We start from the raw sequence: 24,183 nt of genomic DNA on the forward strand, positions 1-24,183 counted from the left end.
AATCTTCAAAAATGATGAAAAACGGCGCGCTATAGTATGCCGTACGATATGGGCTATAGCCCATGGTCCAAAATGATGAGAAACGAGGCTAACTTTTTTTTTTCAAAATTGCAAAAAACATGGGCTATAACCTTTCGTTTTTGTCATTTTGTCATTTTTTTCAAATCTTCAAAAATGATGAAAAACGGCGCGTTATAGTATGCCGTACGATATGGGCTATAGCCCATGGTCCAAAATGATGAGAAACGAGGCTAACTTTTTTTTTCAAAATTTCATAAAACATGGGCTATAACCTTTCGTTTTTGTCATTTCGTCATTTTTTTCAAATCTTCAAAAATGATGAAAAACGGCGCGCGATAGTATGCCGTACGATATGGGCTATAGCCCATGGTCCAAAATGATGAGAAACGAGGCTAACTTTTTTTTTCAAAATTTCAAAAACATGGGCTATAACCTTTCGTTTTTGTCATTTTGTCATTTTTTTCAAATCTTCAAAAATGATGAAAAACGGCGCGCTATAGTATGCCGTACGATATGGGCTATAGCCCATGGTCCAAAATGATGAGAAACGAGGCTAACTTTTTTTTTCAAAATTTCAAAAAACATGGGCTATAACCTTTCGTTTTTGTCATTTCGTCATTTTTTTCAAATCTTCAAAAATGATGAAAAACGGCGCGCTATAGTATGCCGTACGATATGGGCTATAGCCCATGGTCCAAAATGATGAGAAACGAGGCTAACTTTTTTTTTCAAAATTTCAAAAAACATGGGCTATAACCCATCGTTTTTGTCATTTCGTCATTTTTTTCAAATCTTCAAAAATGATGAAAAACGGCGCGCTATAGTATGCCGTACGATATGAGCTATAGCCCATGGTCCAAAATGATGAGAAACGAGGCTAACTTTTTTTTTCAAAATTTCAAAAAACATGGGCTATAACCCATCGTTTTTGTCATTTCGTAATTTTTTTCAAATCTTTAAAAATGACGAAAAACGGCGCGCTATAGTATGCCGTACGATATGGGCTATAGCCCATGGTCCAAAATGATGAGAAACAAGGCTAACTTTTTTTTTCAAAATTTCAAAAAACATGGGCTATAACCTTTCGTTTTTGTCATTTCGTCATTTTTTTCAAATCTTCAAAAATGATGAAAAACGGCGCGCTATAGTATGCCGTACGATATGGGCTATAGCCCATGGTCCAAAATGATGAGAAACGAGGCTAACTTTTTTTTTCAAAATTTCAAAAAACATGGGCTATAACCCATCGTTTTTGTCATTTCGTAATTTTTTACAAATCTTTAAAAATGACGAAAAACGGCGCGCTATAGTATGCCGTACGATATGGGCTATAGCCCATGGTCCAAAATGATGAGAAACGAGGCTAACTTTTTTTTTCAAAATTTCAAAAAACATGGGCTATAACCCATCGTTTTTGTCATTTCGTAATTTTTTTCAAATCTTTAAAAATGATGAAAAACGGCGCGCTATAGTATGCCGTACGATATGGGCTATAGCCCATGGTCCAAAATGATGAGAAACGAGGCTAACTTTTTTTTTCAAAATTTCAAAAAACATGGGCTATAACCTTTCGTTTTTGTCATTTCGTCATTTTTTTCAAATCTTCAAAAATGATGAAAAACGGCGCGCTATAGTATGCCGTACGATATGGGCTATAGCCCATGGTCCAAAATGATGAGAAACGAGGCTAACTTTTTTTTTCAAAATTTCAAAAAACATGGGCTATAACCTTTCGTTTTTGTCATTTCGTCATTTTTTTCAAATCTTCAAAAATGATGAAAAACGGCGCGCTATAGTATGCCGTACGATATGGGCTATAGCCCATGGTCCAAAATGATGAGAAACGAGGCTAACTTTTTTTTTCAAAATTTCAAAAAACATGGGCTATAACCTTTCGTTTTTGTCATTTCGTAATTTTTTCAAATCTTTAAAAATGATGAAAAACGGCGCGCTATAGAATGCCGTACGATATGGGCTATAGCCCATGGTCCAAAATGATGAGAAACGAGGCTAACTTTTTTTTTCAAAATTTCAAAAAACATGGGCTATAACCTTTCGTTTTTGTCATTTTGTCATTTTTTTTAAATCTTCAAAAATGATGAAAAACGGCGCGCTATAGTATGCCGTACGATATGGGCTATAGCCCATGGTCCAAAATGATGAGAAACGAGGCTAACTTTTTTTTTCAAAATTTCAAAAAACATGGGCTATAACCTTTCGTTTTTGTCATTTCGTCATTTTTTTCAAATCTTCAAAAATTATGAAAAACGGCGCGCTATAGTATGCCGTACGATATGGGCTATAGCCCATGGTCCAAAATGATGAGAAACGAGGCTAACTTTTTTTTTCAAAATTTCAAAAAACATGGGCTATAACCTTTCGTTTTTGTCATTTTGTCATTTTTTTTAAATCTTCAAAAATGATGAAAAACGGCGCGCTATAGTATGCCGTACGATATGGGCTATAGCCCATGGTCCAAAATGATGAGAAACGAGGCTAACTTTTTTTTTCAAAATTTCAAAAAACATGGGCTATAACCTTTCGTTTTTGTCATTTCGTCATTTTTTTCAAATCTTCAAAGATTATGAAAAACGGCGCGCTATAGTATGCCGTACGATATGGGCTATAGCCCATGGTCCAAAATGATGAGAAACGAGGCTAACTTTTTTTTTCAAAATTTCAAAAACATGGGCTATAACCTTTCGTTTTTGTCATTTTGTCATTTTTTTCAAATCTTCAAAAATGATGAAAAACGGCGCGTTATAGTATGCCGTACGATATGGGCTATAGCCCATGGTCCAAAATGATGAGAAACGAGGCTAACTTTTTTTTTCAAAATTTCAAAAAACATGGGCTATAACCTTTCGTTTTTGTCATTTCGTCATTTTTTTCAAATCTTCAAAAATGATGAAAAACGGCGCGCGATAGTATGCCGTACGATATGGGCTATAGCCCATGGTCCAAAATGATGAGAAACGAGGCTAACTTTTTTTTTCAAAATTTCAAAAACATGGGCTATAACCTTTCGTTTTTGTCATTTTGTCATTTTTTTCAAATCTTCAAAAATGATGAAAAACGGCGCGCTATAGTATGCCGTACGATATGGGCTATAGCCCATGGTCCAAAATGATGAGAAACGAGGCTAACTTTTTTTTTCAAAATTTCAAAAAACATGGGCTATAACCTTTCGTTTTTGTCATTTCGTCATTTTTTTCAAATCTTCAAAAATGATGAAAAACGGCGCGCTATAGTATGCCGTACGATATGGGCTATAGCCCATGGTCCAAAATGATGAGAAACGAGGCTAACTTTTTTTTTCAAAATTTCAAAAAACATGGGCTATAACCTTTCGTTTTTGTCATTTCGTCATTTTTTTCAAATCTTCAAAAATGATGAAAAACGGCGCGCTATAGTATGCCGTACGATATGGGCTATAGCCCATGGTCCAAAATGATGAGAAACGAGGCTAACTTTTTTTTTCAAAATTTCAAAAAACATGGGCTATAACCTTTCGTTTTTGTCATTTCGTAATTTTTTCAAATCTTTAAAAATGATGAAAAACGGCGCGCTATAGAATGCCGTACGATATGGGCTATAGCCCATGGTCCAAAATGATGAGAAACGAGGCTAACTTTTTTTTTCAAAATTTCAAAAAACATGGGCTATAACCTTTCGTTTTTGTCATTTTGTCATTTTTTTTAAATGGGCTATAGCCCATGGTCCAAAATGATGAGAAACGAGGCTAACTTTTTTTTTCAAAATTTCAAAAAACATGGGCTATAACCTTTCGTTTTTGTCATTTTGTCATTTTTTTTAAATCTTCAAAAATGATGAAAAACGGCGCGTTATAGTATGCCGTACGATATGGGCTATAGCCCATGGTCCAAAATGATGAGAAACGAGGCTAACTTTTTTTTTCAAAATTTCAAAAAACATGGGCTATAACCTTTCGTTTTTGTCATTTCGTCATTTTTTTCAAATCTTCAAAAATGATGAAAAACGGCGCGCTATAGTATGCCGTACGATATGGGCTATAGCCCATGGTCCAAAATGATGAGAAACGAGGCTAACTTTTTTTTTCAAAATTTCAAAAAACATGGGCTATAACCTTTCGTTTTTGTCATTTCGTCATTTTTTTCAAATCTTCAAAAATGATGAAAAACGGCGCGCTATAGTATGCCGTACGATATGGGCTATAGCCCATGGTCCAAAATGATGAGAAACGAGGCTAACTTTTTTTTTCAAAATTTCAAAAAACATGGGCTATAACCTTTCGTTTTTGTCATTTTGTCATTTTTTTCAAATCTTCAAAAATGATGAAAAACGGCGCGTTATAGTATGCCGTACGATATGGGCTATAGCCCATGGTCCAAAATGATGAGAAACGAGGCTAACTTTTTTTTTCAAAATTTCAAAAAACATGGGCTATAACCTTTCGTTTTTGTCATTTCGTCATTTTTTTCAAATCTTCAAAAATGATGAAAAACGGCGCGCTATAGTATGCCGTACGATATGGGCTATAGCCCATGGTCCAAAATGATGAGAAACGAGGCTAACTTTTTTTTTCAAAATTTCAAAAAACATGGGCTATAACCTTTCGTTTTTGTCATTTCGTAATTTTTTCAAATCTTTAAAAATGATGAAAAACGGCGCGCTATAGAATGCCGTACGATATGGGCTATAGCCCATGGTCCAAAATGATGAGAAACGAGGCTAACTTTTTTTTTCAAAATTTCAAAAAACATGGGCTATAACCTTTCGTTTTTGTCATTTTGTCATTTTTTTTAAATGGGCTATAGCCCATGGTCCAAAATGATGAGAAACGAGGCTAACTTTTTTTTTCAAAATTTCAAAAAACATGGGCTATAACCTTTCGTTTTTGTCATTTTGTCATTTTTTTTAAATCTTCAAAAATGATGAAAAACGGCGCGTTATAGTATGCCGTACGATATGGGCTATAGCCCATGGTCCAAAATGATGAGAAACGAGGCTAACTTTTTTTTTCAAAATTTCAAAAAACATGGGCTATAACCTTTCGTTTTTGTCATTTCGTCATTTTTTTCAAATCTTCAAAAATGATGAAAAACGGCGCGCTATAGTATGCCGTACGATATGGGCTATAGCCCATGGTCCAAAATGATGAGAAACGAGGCTAACTTTTTTTTTCAAAATTTCAAAAAACATGGGCTATAACCTTTCGTTTTTGTCATTTCGTCATTTTTTTCAAATCTTCAAAAATGATGAAAAACGGCGCGCTATAGTATGCCGTACGATATGGGCTATAGCCCATGGTCCAAAATGATGAGAAACGAGGCTAACTTTTTTTTTCAAAATTTCAAAAAACATGGGCTATAACCTTTCGTTTTTGTCATTTTGTCATTTTTTTCAAATCTTCAAAAATGATGAAAAACGGCGCGTTATAGTATGCCGTACGATATGGGCTATAGCCCATGGTCCAAAATGATGAGAAACGAGGCTAACTTTTTTTTTCAAAATTTCAAAAAACATGGGCTATAACCTTTCGTTTTTGTCATTTCGTAATTTTTTCAAATCTTTAAAAATGATGAAAAACGGCGCGCTATAGAATGCCGTACGATATGGGCTATAGCCCATGGTCCAAAATGATGAGAAACGAGGCTAACTTTTTTTTTCAAAATTTCAAAAAACATGGGCTATAACCTTTCGTTTTTGTCATTTTGTCATTTTTTTCAAATCTTCAAAAATGATGAAAAACGGCGCGCTATAGTATGCCGTACGATATGGGCTATAGCCCATGGTCCAAAATGATGAGAAACGAGGCTAACTTTTTTTTTCAAAATTTCAAAAAACATGGGCTATAACCTTTCGTTTTTGTCATTTTGTCATTTTTTTTAAATCTTCAAAAATGATGAAAAACGGCGCGCTATAGTATGCCGTACGATATGGGCTATAGCCCATGGTCCAAAATGATGAGAAACGAGGCTAACTTTTTTTTTCAAAATTTCAAAAAACATGGGCTATAACCTTTCGTTTTTGTCATTTCGTCATTTTTTTCAAATCTTCAAAAATGATGAAAAACGGCGCGCTATAGTATGCCGTACGATATGGGCTATAGCCCATGGTCCAAAATGATGAGAAACGAGGCTAACTTTCTTTTTCAAAATTTCAAAAAACATGGGCTATAACCTTTCGTTTTTGTCATTTCGTCATTTTTTTCAAATCTTCAAAAATGATGAAAAACGGCGCGCTATAGTATGCCGTACGATATGGGCTATAGCCCATGGTCCAAAATGATGAGAAACGAGGCTAACTTTTTTTTTCAAAATTTAAAAAACATGGGCTATAACCTTTCGTTTTTGTCATTTTGTCATTTTTTTCAAATCTTCAAAAATGATGAAAAACGGCGCGTTATAGTATGCCGTACGATATGGGCTATAGCCCATGGTCCAAAATGATGAGAAACGAGGCTAACTTTTTTTTTCAAAATTTCAAAAAACATGGGCTATAACCTTTCGTTTTTGTCATTTCGTCATTTTTTTCAAATCTTCAAAAATGATGAAAAACGGCGCGCTATACTCCGCTATAGTATGCCGTACGATATGGGCTATAGCCCATGGTCCAAAATGATGAGAAACGAGGCTAACTTTTTTTTTCAAAATTTCAAAAAACATGGGCTATAACCTTTCGTTTTTGTCATTTCGTCATTTTTTTCAAATCTTCAAAAATGATGAAAAACGGCGCGCTATAGTATGCCGTACGATATGGGCTATAGCCCATGGTCCAAAATGATGAGAAACGAGGCTAACTTTTTTTTTCAAAATTTCAAAAAACATGGGCTATAACCTTTCGTTTTTGTCATTTTGTCATTTTTTTCAAATCTTCAAAAATGATGAAAAACGGCGCGCTATAGTATGCCGTACGATATGGGCTATAGCCCATGGTCCAAAATGATGAGAAACGAGGCTAACTTTTTTTTTCAAAATTTCAAAAAACATGGGCTATAACCTTTCGTTTTTGTCATTTCGTCATTTTTTTCAAATCTTCAAAAATGATGAAAAACGGCGCGCTATAGTATGCCGTACGATATGGGCTATAGCCCATGGTCCAAAATGATGAGAAACGAGGCTAACTTTTTTTTTCAAAATTTCAAAAAACATGGGCTATAACCTTTCGTTTTTGTCATTTCGTCATTTTTTTCAAATCTTCAGAAATTATGAAAAACGGCGCGCTATAGTATGCCGTACGATATGGGCTATAGCCCATGGTCCAAAATGATGAGAAACGAGGCTAACTTTTTTTTTCAAAATTTCAAAAACATGGGCTATAACCTTTCGTTTTTGTCATTTTGTCATTTTTTTCAAATCTTCAAAAATGATGAAAAACGGCGCGTTATAGTATGCCGTACGATATGGGCTATAGCCCATGGTCCAAAATGATGAGAAACGAGGCTAACTTTTTTTTTCAAAATTTCAAAAAACATGGGCTATAACCTTTCGTTTTTGTCATTTCGTCATTTTTTTCAAATCTTCAAAAATGATGAAAAACGGCGCGCTATAGTATGCCGTACGATATGGGCTATAGCCCATGGTCCAAAATGATGAGAAACGAGGCTAACTTTCTTTTTCAAAATTTCAAAAAACAAGGGCTATAACCTTTCGTTTTTGTCATTTCGTCATTTTTTTCAAATCTTCAAAAATGATGAAAAACGGCGCGCTATAGTATGCCGTACGATATGGGCTATAGCCCATGGTCCAAAATGATGAGAAACGAGGCTAACTTTTTTTTTCAAAATTTCAAAAAACATGGGCTATAACCTTTCGTTTTTGTCATTTTGTCATTTTTTTCAAATCTTCAAAAATGATGAAAAACGGCGCGCTATAGTATGCCGTACGATATGGGCTATAGCCCATGGTCCAAAATGATGAGAAACGAGGCTAACTTTTTTTTTCAAAATTTAAAAAAACATGGGCTATAACCTTTCGTTTTTGTCATTTTGTCATTTTTTTCAAATCTTCAAAAATGATGAAAAACGGCGCGCTATAGTATGCCGTACGATATGGGCTATAGCCCATGGTCCAAAATGATGAGAAACGAGGCTAACTTTTTTTTTCAAAATTTCAAAAAACATGGGCTATAACCCATCGTTTTTGTCATTTCGTATTTTTTTCAAATCTTTAAAAATTATGAAAAACGGCGCGCTATAGTATGCCGTACGATATGGGCTATAGCCCATGGTCCAAAATGATGAGAAACGAGGCTAACTTTTTTTTTCAAAATTTCAAAAAACATGGGCTATAACCTTTCGTTTTTGTCATTTCGTCATATTTTTCAAATCTTCAAAAATGATGAAAAACGGCGCGCTATAGTATGCCGTACGATATGGGCTATAGCCCATGGTCCAAAATGATGAGAAACGAGGCTAACTTTTTTTTTCAAAATTTCAAAAAACATGGGCTATAACCTTTCGTTTTTGTCATTTTGTCATTTTTTTCAAATCTTCAAAAATGACGAAAAACGGCGCGCTATAGTATGCCGTACGATATGGGCTATAGCCCATGGTCCAAAATGATGAGAAACGAGGCTAACTTTTTTTTTCAAAATTTCAAAAAACATGGGCTATAACCTTTCGTTTTTGTCATTTCGTAATTTTTTTCAAATCTTTAAAAATGATGAAAAACGGCGCGCTATAGTATGCCGTACGATATGGGCTATAGCCCATGGTCCAAAATGATGAGAAACGAGGCTAACTTTTTTTTTCAAAATTTCAAAAAACATGGGCTATAACCCATCGTTTTTGTCATTTCGTAATTTTTTTCAAATCTTTAAAAATGATGAAAAACGGCGCGCTATAGTATGCCGTACGATATGGGCTATAGCCCATGGTCCAAAATGATGAGAAACGAGGCTAACTTTTTTTTTCAAAATTTCAAAAAACATGGGCTATAACCTTTCGTTTTTGTCATTTTGTCATTTTTTTCAAATCTTCAAAAATGATGAAAAACGGCGCGCTATAGTATGCCGTACGATATGGGCTATAGCCCATGGTCCAAAATGATGAGAAACGAGGCTAACTTTTTTTTTCAAAATTTCAAAAAACATGGGCTATAACCTTTCGTTTTTGTCATTTTGTCATTTTTTTTAAATCTTCAAAAATGATGAAAAACGGCGTGCTATAGTATGCCGTACGATATGGGCTATAGCCCATGGTCCAAAATGATGAGAAACGAGGCTAACTTTTTTTTTCAAAATTTCAAAAAACATGGGCTATAACCCATCGTTTTTGTCATTTCGTAATTTTTTTCAAATCTTTAAAAATGATGAAAAACGGCGCGCTATAGTATGCCGTACGATATGGGCTATAGCCCATGGTCCAAAATGATGAGAAACGAGGCTAACTTTTTTTTTCAAAATTTCAAAAAACATGGGCTATAACCCATCGTTTTTGTCATTTCGTAATTTTTTTCAAATCTTTAAAAATGATGAAAAACGGCGCGCTATAGTATGCCGTACGATATGGGCTATAGCCCATGGTCCAAAATGATGAGAAACGAGGATAACTTTTTTTTTCAAAATTTCAAAAAACATGGGCTATAACCTTTCGTTTTTGTCATTTCGTCATTTTTTTCAAATCTTCAAAAATGATGAAAAACGGCGCGCTATAGTATGCCGTACGATATGGGCTATAGCCCATGGTCCAAAATGATGAGAAACGAGGCTAACTTTTTTTTTCAAAATTTCAAAAAACATGGGCTATAACCTTTCGTTTTTGTCATTTCGTCATTTTTTTCAAATCTTCAAAAATGATGAAAAACGGCGCGCTATAGTATGCCGTACGATATGGGCTATAGCCCATGGTCCAAAATGATGAGATACGAGGCTAACTTTTTTTTTCAAAATTTCAAAAAACATGGGCTATAACCTTTCGTTTTTGTCATTTTGTCATTTTTTTCAAATCTTTAAAAATGATGAAAAACGGCGCGCTATAGTATGCCGTACGATATGGGCTATAGCCCATGGTCCAAAATGATGAGAAACGAGGCTAACTTTTTTTTTCAAAATTTCAAAAAACATGGGCTATAACCTTTAGTTTTTGTCATTTTTTTCAAATCTTCAAAAATGATGAAAAACGGCGCGCTATAGTATGCCGTACGATATGGGCTATAGCCCATGGTCCAAAATGATGAGAAACGAGGCTAACTTTTTTTTTCAAAATTTCAAAAAACATGGGCTATAACCCATCGTTTTTGTCATTTCGTAATTTTTTCAAATCTTTAAAAATGATGAAAAACGGCGCGCTATAGTATGCCGTACGATATGGGCTATAGCCCATGGTCCAAAATGATGAGAAACGAGGCTAACTTTTTTTTTCAAAATTTCAAAAAACATGGGCTATAACCTTTCGTTTTTGTCATTTCGTCATTTTTTTCAAATCTTCAAAAATGATGAAAAACGGCGCGCTATAGTATGCCGTACGATATGGGCTATAGCCCATGGTCCAAAATGATGAGAAACGAGGCTAACTTTTTTTTCAAAATTTCAAAAAACATGGGCTATAACCTTTCGTTTTTGTCATTTCGTCATTTTTTTCAAATCTTCAAAAATGATGAAAAACGGCGCGCTATAGTATGCCGTACGATATGGGCTATAGCCCATGGTCCAAAATGATAAGAAACGAGGCTAACTTTTTTTTTCAAAATTTCAAAAAACATGGGCTATAACCCATCGTTTTTGTCATTTCGTAATTTTTTCAAATCTTTAAAAATGATGAAAAACGGCGCGCTATAGTATGCCGTACGATATGGGCTATAGCCCATGGTCCAAAATGATGAGAAACGAGGCTAACTTTTTTTTTCAAAATTTCAAAAAACATGGGCTATAACCTTTCGTTTTTGTCATTTCGTCATTTTTTCAAATCTTCAAAAATGATGAAAAACGGCGCGCTATAGTATGCCGTACGATATGGGCTATAGCCCATGGTCCAAAATGATGAGAAACGAGGCTAACTTTTTTTTTCAAAATTTCAAAAAACATGGGCTATAACCTTTCGTTTTTGTCATTTCGTAATTTTTTCAAATCTTTAAAAATGACGAAAAACGGCGCGCTATAGAATGCCGTACGATATGGGCTATAGCCCATGGTCCAAAATGATGAGAAACGAGGCTAACTTTTTTTTTCAAAATTTCAAAAAACATGGGCTATAACCTTTCGTTTTTGTCATTTTGTCATTTTTTTCAAATCTTCAAAAATGATGAAAAACGGCGCGCTATAGTATGCCGTACGATATGGGCTATAGCCCATGGTCCAAAATGATGAGAAACGAGGCTAACTTTTTTTTTCAAAATTTCAAAAAACATGGGCTATAACCTTTCGTTTTTGTCATTTCGTCATTTTTTTCAAATCTTCAAAAATGATGAAAAACGGCGCGCTATAGTATGCCGTACGATATGGGCTATAGCCCATGGTCCAAAATGATGAGAAACGAGGCTAACTTTTTTTTCCAAAATTTCAAAAAACATGGGATATAACCTTTCGTTTTTGTCATTTTGTCATTTTTTTCAAATCTTCAAAAATGATGAAAAACGGCGCGCTATAGTATGCCGTACGATATGGGCTATAGCCCATGGTCCAAAATGATGAGAAACGAGGCTAACTTTTTTTTTCAAAATTTCAAAAAACATGGGCTATAACCTTTCGTTTTTGTCATTTCGTCATTTTTTTGAAATCTTCAAAAATGATGAAAAACGGCGCGCTATAGTATGCCGTACGATATGGGCTATAGCCCATGGTCCAAAATGATGAGAAACGAGGCTAACTTTTTTTTTCAAAATTTCAAAAACATGGGCTATAACCTTTCGTTTTTGTCATTTCGTCATTTTTTTCAAATCTTCAAAAATGATGAAAAACGGCGCGCTATAGTATGCCGTACGATATGGGCTATAGCCCATGGTCCAAAATGATGAGAAACGAGGCTAACTTTTTTTTTCAAAATTTCAAAAAACATGGGCTATAACCTTTCGTTGTTGTCATTTTGTCATTTTTTTCAAATCTTCAAAAATGATGAAAACGGCGCGCTATAGTATGCCGTACGATATGGGCTATAGCCCAGGGTCCAAAATGATGAGAAACGAGGCTAACTTTTTTTTTCAAAATTTCAAAAACATGGGCTATAACCTTTCGTTTTTGTCATTTCGTCTTTTTTTTCAAATCTTCAAAAATGATGAAAAACGGCGCGCTATAGTATGCCGTACGATATGGGCTATAGCCCATGGTCCAAAATGATGAGAAACGAGGCTAACTTTTTTTTCAAAATTTCAAAAAACATGGGCTATAACCTTTCGTTTTTGTCATTTTGTAATTTTTTTCAAATCTTCAAAAATGATGAAAAACGGCGCGCTATAGTATGCCGTACGATATGGGCTATAGCCCATGGTCCAAAATGATGAGAAACGAGGCGAACTTTTTTTTTTCAAAATTTCAAAAAACATGGGCTATAACCTTTCGTTTTTGTCATTTCGTCATTTTTTCAAATCTTCAAAAATGATGAAAAACGGCGCGCTATAGTATGCCGTACGATATGGGCTATAGCCCATGGTCCAAAATGATGAGAAACGAGGCTAACTTTTTTTTTCAAAATTTCAAAAAACATGGGCTATAACCTTTCGTTTTTGTCATTTCGTAATTTTTTTCAAATCTTTAAAAATGATGAAAAACGGCGCGCTATAGAATGCCGTACGATATGGGCTATAGCCCATGGTCCAAAATGATGAGAAACGAGGCTAACTTTTTTTTTCAAAATTTCAAAAAACATGGGCTATAACCTTTCGTTTTTGTCATTTTGTCATTTTTTTCAAATCTTCAAAAATGATGAAAAACGGCGCGCTATAGTATGCCGTACGATATGGGCTATAGCCCATGGTCCAAAATGATGAGAAACGAGGCTAACTTTTTTTTTCAAAATTTCAAAAAACATGGGCTATAACCTTTCGTTTTTGTCATTTTGTCATTTTTTTCAAATCTTCAAAAATGATGAAAAACGGCGCGCTATAGTATGCCGTACGATATGGGCTATAGCCCATGGTCCAAAATGATGAGAAACGAGGCTAACTTTTTTTTTCAAAATTTCAAAAAACATGGGCTATAACCTTTCGTTTTTGTCATTTCGTAATTTTTTTCAAATCTTTAAAAATGACGAAAAACGGCGCGCTATAGAATGCCGTACGATATGGGCTATAGCCCATGGTCCAAAATGATGAGAAACGAGGCTAACTTTTTTTTTCAAAATTTCAAAAAACATGGGCTATAACCTTTCGTTTTTGTCATTTTGTCATTTTTTTCAAATCTTCAAAAATGATGAAAAACGGCGCGCTATAGTATGCCGTACGATATGGGCTATAGCCCATGGTCCAAAATGATGAAAAACGAGGCTAACTTTTTTTTTCAAAATTTCAAAAAACATGGGCTATAACCCATCGTTTTTGTCATTTCGTCATTTTTTTCAAATCTTCAAAAATTATGAAAAACGGCGCGCTATAGTATGCCGTACGATATGGGCTATAGCCCATGGTCCAAAATGATGAGAAACGAGGCTAACTTTTTTTCCCAAAATTTCAAAAAACATGGGCTATAACCTTTCGTTTTTGTCATTTCGTAATTTTTTTCAAATCTTTAAAAATGATGAAAAACGGCGCGCTATAGTATGCCGTACGATATGGGCTATAGCCCATGGTCCAAAATGATGAGAAACGAGGCTAACTTTTTTTTTCAAAATTTCAAAAAACATGGGCTATAACCTTTCGTTTTTGTCATTTTGTCATTTTTTTCAAATCTTCAAAAATGACGAAAAACGGCGCGCTATAGTATGCCGTACGATATGGGCTATAGCCCATGGTTCAAAATGATGAGAAACGAGGCTAACTTTTTTTTTCAAAATTTAAAAAAACATGGGCTATAACCCATCGTTTTTGTCATTTCGTAATTTTTTTCAAATCTTTAAAAATGATGAAAAACGGCGCGCTATAGTATGCCGTACGATATGGGCTATAGCCCATGGTCCAAAATGATGAGAAACGAGGCTAACCTTTTTTTTCAAAATTTCAAAAAACATGGGCTATAACCCATCGTTTTTGTCATTTCGTAATTTTTTCAAATCTTTAAAAATGATGAAAAACGGCGCGCTATAGTATGCCGTACGATATGGGCTATAGCCCATGGTCCAAAATGATGAGAAACGAGGATAACTTTTTTTTTCAAAATTTCAAAAAACATGGGCTATAACCTTTCGTTTTTGTCATTTCGTCATTTTTTTCAAATCTTCAAAAATGATGAAAAACGGCGCGCTATAGTATGCCGTACGATATGGGCTATAGCCCATGGTCCAAAATGATGAGAAACGAGGCTAACTTTTTTTTTCAAAATTTCAAAAAACATGGGCTATAACCTTTCGTTTTTGTCATTTCGTCATTTTTTTCAAATCTTCAAAAATGATGAAAAACGGCGCGCTATAGTATGCCGTACGATATGGGCTATAGCCCATGGTCCAAAATGATGAGAAACGAGGCTAACTTTTTTTTCCAAAATTTCAAAAAACATGGGCTATAACCTTTCGTTTTTGTCATTTTGTCATTTTTTTCAAATCTTCAAAAATGATGAAAAACGGCGCGCTATAGTATGCCGTACGATATGGGCTATAGCCCATGGTCCAAAATGATGAGAAACGAGGCTAACTTTTTTTTTCAAAATTTCAAAAAACATGGGCTATAACCTTTAGTTTTTGTCATTTTTTTCAAATCTTCAAAAATGATGAAAAACGGCGCGCTATAGTATGCCGTACGATATGGGCTATAGCCCATGGTCCAAAATGATGAGAAACGAGGCTAACTTTTTTTTTCAAAATTTCAAAAAACATAGGCTATAACCTTTCGTTTTTGTCATTTTGTCATTTTTTTCAAATCTTCAAAAATGATGAAAAACGGCGCGCTATAGTATGCCGTACGATATGGGCTATAGCCCATGGTCCAAAATGATGAGAAACGAGGCTAACTTTTTTTTTCAAAATTTCAAAAAACATGGGCTATAACCTTTCGTTTTTGTCATTTTGTCATTTTTTTCAAATCTTCAAAAATGATGAAAAACGGCGCGCTATAGTATGCCGTACGATATGGGCTATAGCCCATGGTCCAAAATGATGAGAAACGAGGCTAACTTTTTTTTTCAAAATTTCAAAAAACATGGGCTATAACCTTTCGTTTTTGTCATTTTGTCATTTTTTTCAAATCTTCAAAAATGATGAAAAACGGCGCGCTATAGTATGCCGTACGATATGGGCTATAGCCCATGGTCCAAAATGATGAGAAACGAGGCTAACTTTTTTTTTCAAAATTTCAAAAAACATGGGCTATAACCTTTCGTTTTTGTCATTTCGTAATTTTTTTCAAATCTTTAAAAATGACGAAAAACGGCGCGCTATAGAATGCCGTACGATATGGGCTATAGCCCATGGTCCAAAATGATGAGAAACGAGGCTAACTTTTTTTTTCAAAATTTCAAAAAACATGGGCTATAACCTTTCGTTTTTGTCATTTTGTCATTTTTTTCAAATCTTCAAAAATGATGAAAAACGGCGCGCTATAGTATGCCGTACGATATGGGCTATAGCCCATGGTCCAAAATGATGAAAAACGAGGCTAACTTTTTTTTTCAAAATTTCAAAAAACATGGGCTATAACCCATCGTTTTTGTCATTTCGTCATTTTTTTCAAATCTTCAAAAATTATGAAAAACGGCGCGCTATAGTATGCCGTACGATATGGGCTATAGCCCATGGTCCAAAATGATGAGAAACGAGGCTAACTTTTTTTCCCAAAATTTCAAAAAACATGGGCTATAACCTTTCGTTTTTGTCATTTCGTAATTTTTTTCAAATCTTTAAAAATGATGAAAAACGGCGCGCTATAGTATGCCGTACGATATGGGCTATAGCCCATGGTCCAAAATGATGAGAAACGAGGCTAACTTTTTTTTTCAAAATTTCAAAAAACATGGGCTATAACCTTTCGTTTTTGTCATTTTGTCATTTTTTTCAAATCTTCAAAAATGACGAAAAACGGCGCGCTATAGTATGCCGTACGATATGGGCTATAGCCCATGGTTCAAAATGATGAGAAACGAGGCTAACTTTTTTTTTCAAAATTTAAAAAAACATGGGCTATAACCCATCGTTTTTGTCATTTCGTAATTTTTTTCAAATCTTTAAAAATGATGAAAAACGGCGCGCTATAGTATGCCGTACGATATGGGCTATAGCCCATGGTCCAAAATGATGAGAAACGAGGCTAACTTTTTTTTTCAAAATTTCAAAAAACATGGGCTATAACCCATCGTTTTTGTCATTTCGTAATTTTTTCAAATCTTTAAAAATGATGAAAAACGGCGCGCTATAGTATGCCGTACGATATGGGCTATAGCCCATGGTCCAAAATGATGAGAAACGAGGATAACTTTTTTTTTCAAAATTTCAAAAAACATGGGCTATAACCTTTCGTTTTTGTCATTTCGTCATTTTTTTCAAATCTTCAAAAATGATGAAAAACGGCGCGCTATAGTATGCCTCACGATATGGGCTATAGCCCATGGTCCAAAATGATGAGAAACGAGGCTAACTTTTTTTTTCAAAATTTCAAAAAACATGGGCTATAACCTTTCGTTTTTGTCATTTCGTCATTTTTTTCAAATCTTCAAAAATGATGAAAAACGGCGCGCTATAGTATGCCGTACGATATGGGCTATAGCCCATGGTCCAAAATGATGAGAAACGAGGCTAACTTTTTTTTCCAAAATTTCAAAAAACATGGGCTATAACCTTTCGTTTTTGTCATTTCGTAATTTTTTCAAATCTTTAAAAATGGTGAAAAACGGCGCGCTATAGAATGCCGTACGATATGGGCTATAGCCCATGGTCCAAAATGATGAGAAACGAGGCTAACTTTTTTTTTCAAAATTTCAAAAAACATGGGCTATAACCTTTCGTTTTTGTCATTTTGTCATTTTTTTCAAATCTTCAAAAATGATGAAAAACGGCGCGCTATAGTATGCCGTACGATATGGGCTATAGCCCATGGTCCAAAATGATGAGAAACGAGGCTAACTTTTTTTTTCAAAATTTCAAAAAACATGGGCTATAACCTTTAGTTTTTGTCATTTTTTTCAAATCTTCAAAAATGATGAAAAACGGCGCGCTATAGTATGCCGTACGATATGGGCTATAGCCCATGGTCCAAAATGATGAGAAACGAGGCTAACTTTTTTTTTCAAAATTTCAAAAAACATAGGCTATAACCTTTCGTTTTTGTCATTTTGTCATTTTTTTCAAATCTTCAAAAATGATGAAAAACGGCGCGCTATAGTATGCCGTACGATATGGGCTATAGCCCATGGTCCAAAATGATGAGAAACGAGGCTAACTTTTTTTTCCAAAATTTCAAAAAACATGGGCTATAACCTTTCGTTTTTGTCATTTCGTCATTTTTTTCAAATCTTTAAAAATGATGAAAAACGGCGCGCTATAGAATGCCGTACGATATGGGCTATAGCCCATGGTCCAAAATGATGAGAAACGAGGCTAACTTTTTTTTTCAAAATTTCAAAAAACATGGGCTATAACCTTTCGTTTTTGTCATTTTGTCATTTTTTTCAAATCTTCAAAAATGATGAAAAACGGCGCGCTATAGTATGCCGTACGATATGGGCTATAGCCCATGGTCCAAAATGATGAGAAACGAGGCTAACTTTTTTTTTCAAAATTTCAAAAAACATGGGCTATAACCTTTCGTTTTTGTCATTTCGTCATTTTTTTCAAATCTTCAAAAATGATGAAAAACGGCGCGCTATAGTATGCCGTACGATATGGGCTATAGCCCATGGTCCAAAATGATGAGAAACGAGGCTAACTTTTTTTTTCAAAATTTCAAAAAACATGGGCTATAACCTTTCGTTTTTGTCATTTCGTCATTTTTTTCAAATCTTGAAAAATGATGAAAAACGGCGCGCTATAGAATGCCGTACGATATGGGCTATAGCCCATGGTCCAAAATGATGAGAAACGAGGCTAACTCTTTTTTTTCAAAATTTCAAAAAACATGGGATATAACCTTTAGTTTTTGTCATTTTGTCATTTTTTTCAAATCTTCAAAAATGACGAAAAACGGCGCGCTATAGTATGCCGTACGATATGGGCTATAGCCCATGGTCCAAAATGATGAGAAACGAGGCTAACTTTTTTTTTCAAAATTTCAAAAACATGGGCTATAACCTTTCGTTTTTGTCATTTCGTCATTTTTTTCAAATCTTCAAAAATGATGAAAAACGGCGCGCTATAGTATGCCGTACGATATGGCCTATAGCCCATGGTCCAAAATGATGAGAAACGAGGCTAACTTTTTTTTTCAAAATTTCAAAAAACATGGGCTATAACCTTTCGTTTTTGTCATTTTGTCATTTTTTTCAAATCTTCAAAAATGATGAAAAACGGCGCGCTATAGTATGCCGTACGATATGGGCTATAGCCCATGGTCCAAAATGATGAGAAACGAGGCTAACTTTTTTTTTCAAAATTTCAAAAACATGGGCTATAACCTTTCGTTTTTGTCATTTCGTCATTTTTTTCAAATCTTCAAAAATTATGAAAAACGGCGCGCTATAGTATGCCGTACGATATGGCCTATAGCCCATGGTCCAAAATGATGAGAAACGAGGCTAACTTTTTTTTTCAAAATTTCAAAAAACATGGGCTATAACCTTTCGTTTTTGTCATTTCGTAATTTTTTTCAAATCTTTAAAAATGATGAAAAACGGCGCGCTATAGTATGCCGTACGATATGGGCTATAGCCCATGGTCCAAAATGATGAGAAACGAGGCTAACTTTTTTTTTCAAAATTTCAAAAAACATGGGCTATAACCTTTCGTTTTTGTCATTTTGTCATTTTTTTCAAATCTTCAAAAATGACGAAAAACGGCGCGCTATAGTATGCCGTACGATATGGGCTATAGCCCATGGTTCAAAATGATGAGAAACGAGGCTAACTTTTTTTTTCAAAATTTAAAAAAACATGGGCTATAACCCATCGTTTTTGTCATTTCGTAATTTTTTTCAAATCTTTAAAAATGATGAAAAACGGCGCGCTATAGTATGCCGTACGATATGGGCTATAGCCCATGGTCCAAAATGATGAGAAACGAGGCTAACCTTTTTTTTCAAAATTTCAAAAAACATGGGCTATAACCCATCGTTTTTGTCATTTCGTAATTTTTTCAAATCTTTAAAAATGATGAAAAACGGCGCGCTATAGTATGCCGTACGATATGGGCTATAGCCCATGGTCCAAAATGATGAGAAACGAGGATAACTTTTTTTTTCAAAATTTCAAAAAACATGGGCTATAACCTTTCGTTTTTGTCATTTCGTCATTTTTTTCAAATCTTCAAAAATGATGAAAAACGGCGCGCTATAGTATGCCGTACGATATGGGCTATAGCCCATGGTCCAAAATGATGAGAAACGAGGCTAACTTTTTTTTTCAAAATTTCAAAAAACATGGGCTATAACCTTTCGTTTTTGTCATTTCGTCATTTTTTTCAAATCTTCAAAAATGATGAAAAACGGCGCGCTATAGTATGCCGTACGATATGGGCTATAGCCCATGGTCCAAAATGATGAGAAACGAGGCTAACTTTTTTTTCCAAAATTTCAAAAAACATGGGCTATAACCTTTCGTTTTTGTCATTTTGTCATTTTTTTCAAATCTTCAAAAATGATGAAAAACGGCGCGCTATAGTATGCCGTACGATATGGGCTATAGCCCATGGTCCAAAATGATGAGAAACGAGGCTAACTTTTTTTTTCAAAATTTCAAAAAACATGGGCTATAACCTTTAGTTTTTGTCATTTTTTTCAAATCTTCAAAAATGATGAAAAACGGCGCGCTATAGTATGCCGTACGATATGGGCTATAGCCCATGGTCCAAAATGATGAGAAACGAGGCTAACTTTTTTTTTCAAAATTTCAAAAAACATAGGCTATAACCTTTCGTTTTTGTCATTTTGTCATTTTTTTCAAATCTTCAAAAATGATGAAAAACGGCGCGCTATAGTATGCCGTACGATATGGGCTATAGCCCATGGTCCAAAATGATGAGAAACGAGGCTAACTTTTTTTTTCAAAATTTCAAAAAACATGGGCTATAACCTTTCGTTTTTGTCATTTTGTCATTTTTTTCAAATCTTCAAAAATGATGAAAAACGGCGCGCTATAGTATGCCGTACGATATGGGCTATAGCCCATGGTCCAAAATGATGAGAAACGAGGCTAACTTTTTTTTTCAAAATTTCAAAAAACATGGGCTATAACCTTTCGTTTTTGTCATTTTGTCATTTTTTTCAAATCTTCAAAAATGATGAAAAACGGCGCGCTATAGTATGCCGTACGATATGGGCTATAGCCCATGGTCCAAAATGATGAGAAACGAGGCTAACTTTTTTTTTCAAAATTTCAAAAAACATGGGCTATAACCTTTCGTTTTTGTCATTTCGTAATTTTTTTCAAATCTTTAAAAATGACGAAAAACGGCGCGCTATAGAATGCCGTACGATATGGGCTATAGCCCATGGTCCAAAATGATGAGAAACGAGGCTAACTTTTTTTTTCAAAATTTCAAAAAACATGGGCTATAACCTTTCGTTTTTGTCATTTTGTCATTTTTTTCAAATCTTCAAAAATGATGAAAAACGGCGCGCTATAGTATGCCGTACGATATGGGCTATAGCCCATGGTCCAAAATGATGAAAAACGAGGCTAACTTTTTTTTTCAAAATTTCAAAAAACATGGGCTATAACCCATCGTTTTTGTCATTTCGTCATTTTTTTCAAATCTTCAAAAATTATGAAAAACGGCGCGCTATAGTATGCCGTACGATATGGGCTATAGCCCATGGTCCAAAATGATGAGAAACGAGGCTAACATTTTTTCCCAAAATTTCAAAAAACATGGGCTATAACCTTTCGTTTTTGTCATTTCGTAATTTTTTTCAAATCTTTAAAAATGATGAAAAACGGCGCGCTATAGTATGCCGTACGATATGGGCTATAGCCCATGGTCCAAAATGATGAGAAACGAGGCTAACTTTTTTTTTCAAAATTTCAAAAAACATGGGCTATAACCTTTCGTTTTTGTCATTTTGTCATTTTTTTCAAATCTTCAAAAATGACGAAAAACGGCGCGCTATAGTATGCCGTACGATATGGGCTATAGCCCATGGTTCAAAATGATGAGAAACGAGGCTAACTTTTTTTTTCAAAATTTAAAAAAACATGGGCTATAACCCATCGTTTTTGTCATTTCGTAATTTTTTTCAAATCTTTAAAAATGATGAAAAACGGCGCGCTATAGTATGCCGTACGATATGGGCTATAGCCCATGGTCCAAAATGATGAGAAACGAGGCTAACTTTTTTTTTCAAAATTTCAAAAAACATGGGCTATAACCCATCGTTTTTGTCATTTCGTAATTTTTTCAAATCTTTAAAAATGATGAAAAACGGCGCGCTATAGTATGCCGTACGATATGGGCTATAGCCCATGGTCCAAAATGATGAGAAACGAGGATAACTTTTTTTTTCAAAATTTCAAAAAACATGGGCTATAACCTTTCGTTTTTGTCATTTCGTCATTTTTTTCAAATCTTCAAAAATGATGAAAAACGGCGCGCTATAGTATGCCTCACGATATGGGCTATAGCCCATGGTCCAAAATGATGAGAAACGAGGCTAACTTTTTTTTTCAAAATTTCAAAAAACATGGGCTATAACCTTTCGTTTTTGTCATTTCGTCATTTTTTTCAAATCTTCAAAAATGATGAAAAACGGCGCGCTATAGTATGCCGTACGATATGGGCTATAGCCCATGGTCCAAAATGATGAGAAACGAGGCTAACTTTTTTTTCCAAAATTTCAAAAAACATGGGCTATAACCTTTCGTTTTTGTCATTTCGTAATTTTTTCAAATCTTTAAAAATGGTGAAAAACGGCGCGCTATAGAATGCCGTACGATATGGGCTATAGCCCATGGTCCAAAATGATGAGAAACGAGGCTAACTTTTTTTTTCAAAATTTCAAAAAACATGGGCTATAACCTTTCGTTTTTGTCATTTTGTCATTTTTTTCAAATCTTCAAAAATGACGAAAAACGGCGCGCTATAGTATGCCGTACGATATGGGCTATAGCCCATGGTCCAAAATGATGAGAAACGAGGCTAACTTTTTTTTTCAAAATTTCAAAAAACATGGGCTATAACCTTTCGTTTTTGTCATTTCGTCATTTTTTTCAAATCTTGAAAAATGATGAAAAACGGCGCGCTATAGAATGCCGTACGATATGGGCTATAGCCCATGGTCCAAAATGATGAGAAACGAGGCTAACTCTTTTTTTTCAAAATTTCAAAAAACATGGGATATAACCTTTCGTTTTTGTCATTTTGTCATTTTTTTCAAATCTTCAAAAATGACGAAAAACGGCGCGCTATAGTATGCCGTACGATATGGGCTATAGCCCATGGTCCAAAATGATGAGAAACGAGGCTAACTTTTTTTTTCAAAATTTCAAAAACATGGGCTATAACCTTTCGTTTTTGTCATTTCGTCATTTTTTTCAAATCTTCAAAAATGATGAAAAACGGCGCGCTATAGTATGCCGTACGATATGGCCTATAGCCCATGGTCCAAAATGATGAGAAACGAGGCTAACTTTTTTTTTCAAAATTTCAAAAAACATGGGCTATAACCTTTAGTTTTTGTCATTTTTTTCAAATCTTCAAAAATGATGAAAAACGGCGCGCTATAGTATGCCGTACGATATGGGCTATAGCCCATGGTCCAAAATGATGAGAAACGAGGCTAACTTTTTTTTTCAAAATTTCAAAAAACATAGGCTATAACCTTTCGTTTTTGTCATTTTGTCATTTTTTTCAAATCTTCAAAAATGATGAAAAACGGCGCGCTATAGTATGCCGTACGATATGGGCTATAGCCCATGGTCCAAAATGATGAGAAACGAGGCTAACTTTTTTTTCCAAAATTTCAAAAAACATGGGCTATAACCTTTCGTTTTTGTCATTTCGTCATTTTTTTCAAATCTTTAAAAATGATGAAAAACGGCGCGCTATAGAATGCCGTACGATATGGGCTATAGCCCATGGTCCAAAATGATGAGAAACGAGGCTAACTTTTTTTTTCAAAATTTCAAAAAACATGGGCTATAACCTTTCGTTTTTGTCATTTTGTCATTTTTTTCAAATCTTCAAAAATGATGAAAAACGGCGCGCTATAGTATGCCGTACGATATGGGCTATAGCCCATGGTCCAAAATGATGAGAAACGAGGCTAACTTTTTTTTTCAAAATTTCAAAAAACATGGGCTATAACCTTTCGTTTTTGTCATTTCGTAATTTTTTTCAAATCTTTAAAAATGATGAAAAACGGCGCGCTATAGAATGCCGTACGATATGGGCTATAGCCCATGGTCCAAAATGATGAGAAACGAGGCTAACTTTTTTTTTCAAAATTTCAAAAAACATGGGCTATAACCTTTCGTTTTTGTCATTTTGTCATTTTTTTCAAATCTTCAAAAATGATGAAAAACGGCGCGCTATAGTATGCCGTACGATATGGGCTATAGCCCATGGTCCAAAATGATGAGAAACGAGGCTAACTTTTTTTTTCAAAATTTCAAAAAACATGGGCTATAACCTTTCGTTTTTGTCATTTCGTAATTTTTTTCAAATCTTTAAAAATGACGAAAAACGGCGCGCTATAGAATGCCGTACGATATGGGCTATAGCCCATGGTCCAAAATGATGAGAAACGAGGCTAACTTTTTTTTTCAAAATTTCAAAAAACATGGGCTATAACCTTTCGTTTTTGTCATTTTGTCATTTTTTTCAAATCTTCAAAAATGATGAAAAACGGCGCGCTATAGTATGCCGTACGATATGGGCTATAGCCCATGGTCCAAAATGATGAAAAACGAGGCTAACTTTTTTTTTCAAAATTTCAAAAAACATGGGCTATAACCCATCGTTTTTGTCATTTCGTCATTTTTTTCAAATCTTCAAAAATTATGAAAAACGGCGCGCTA

This window comes from Protomyctophum bolini, assembly GCF_963924005.1.
Source record: "Protomyctophum bolini genome assembly, chromosome: 7".
In the NCBI taxonomy this organism is placed as follows: Eukaryota; Metazoa; Chordata; class Actinopteri; order Myctophiformes; family Myctophidae; genus Protomyctophum; species Protomyctophum bolini.